Source organism: Pteropus vampyrus, unplaced genomic scaffold, assembly GCF_000151845.1.
Source record: "Pteropus vampyrus isolate Shadow unplaced genomic scaffold, Pvam_2.0 Scaffold9, whole genome shotgun sequence".
NCBI lineage: Eukaryota > Metazoa > Chordata > Mammalia > Chiroptera > Pteropodidae > Pteropus > Pteropus vampyrus.
Genome location: NW_011888790.1, coordinates 1,032,461 through 1,034,221, shown reverse-complemented (window position 1 = coordinate 1,034,221; position 1,761 = coordinate 1,032,461). Strand labels below are relative to the sequence as shown.

The 1,761-nt window shown below is 30.4% G+C and overlaps 1 pseudogene; it reads left to right on the top strand.

Annotated features, from left to right (window-relative positions):
* Positions 1-451: 451 nt before the first annotated feature.
* LOC111730214 lies at positions 452-570 on the top strand (annotated as a pseudogene).
* Positions 571-1,761: the final 1,191 nt, after the last annotated feature.

Genomic DNA, 1,761 nt, shown 5'->3' with positions numbered 1-1,761 from the left:
CAGATAAAAAAATATTAGTTATGTGTCTTTACCTCCCCAGGTAGAATGTACATTCAAGCTATATAAATCTGTTTGTTTAAAACACAGAAAAGAATTATGATATACTTGTTGAAAGAATCTGTTTACATTAAGCCATAGCTGCAGTAGCTATTAAAAAAGTACAAAATCATGGCAAAATAGAATACAATAGGCAGAATGAAAGGCAAAGGACAGGAACTGTTCTAAATCTTGATTGTGGTCATAGTGGATTACACAATTGTATACATTTGTCAAAACTCCTCGAACTGTGCTCTAAAAAGAATGAATTCTACTATACATAAATATCTCTTGATTTTTAAAATGAGAATAAAGGTAATAAACAAACTAGGAAAAGGTATTTGCAAATTTTGTCACAAACAGCAAATATCCATAATCCATAAAGTGCTCCTAAACTTCAAGAAGAGCAATAACTGTCTATGGCCATGCCACCCTGAACATGCCCAATCTCGTCCGATCTCGGAAGCTAAGGAGGGTTGGGCCTGGTTAGTACTTGGATGGGAGACCACCTAGGAAGACCAGGAGCTGTAGGGGTAAAAAATAAATAAATAAAAAATAAAAAAAAATAAAAGAGCAATAACCCAAAAGAAAAATGAGCAAAAGATAAAATCAGATAGTTCATAGAAAAATAAATGAAAATAGCCCTTAAACACACACACAAGATGCAAATTAAAACTATAAGATACCATTGTTTTTTATCAAATGGGCAAAAATCCAAAAGTTAGACAACTCTGACATCGAGGTTGTAGAGAAACAGGCATTCTTGCATATGGTTGTTTGAATGTGAGGTGGTCCAACTCCAGGGAGGATAATCTAGCAATATCTAGCAAAATTACACATGCATTTCCTCTGTGATAAATAATTTTTAAAACATACTGGCAAAAATATAATATCTCATGGTCAAGGTTACGAGTGTACCATTGTTTATAACAATTTAAAAAGTAGTAATAACCCAAATAGCCATCAATTGGGCAATTGAGTAAATGGAATACTATGTAGCCATGAAAAGAAATGAGAGCAATTGCAATGAACTGATCTAGAATGATCTCTAGGATAAATCATTAAAAAAGAATAGTGCAGAAAGTATTTATAGTATGCAATGTATTTGGAAAATATTTTTTAAACAAGCAACAGAAGGATAATCTTAGGAATAAGAAGAATTATTCTGGGGAGTGGAGGGAACAAATTGAGGAAACAGAATAGAAGCATAACTTATGTAAACATTTCTTGGCCTATAGTTTTGGCTTTGAAATTGTGTGAATGTTGATGTAATTAAAATCTAAGTTTAATCCAAAGTGGGAAAAGCAATCCTTACAAATTGAAAACACATTAAAATATGAAACTAAATATTTAGTATCAGAGACACATAAAGAAAATAATTATTTTGAATTCTGAATATCTTTAAAATAATGTTTTGACTATATGTCTTTTAGTGTATATATTCTAAGTGTAAAATAATTACCAAGTAATCTTAAACTGCAATAGTGTTATATTGGTATTGTTATTTTGCAATTATTATAGGTAATTGTAGGACAAAGTAATTAAGTAACAATGATGGCATTGTTTTTTATGTTCATATTTTTAGAAATATATTTTGAAGTCTGTATGGATGAAAGGACATGATATCTGGGAATTACTTGAGTAAAAGAAAAAGAGAATGGAATCTACTGTTGAATGTTAGTGATGGATATATTGGGATTCATCATACAATTTATTCTCATGTTA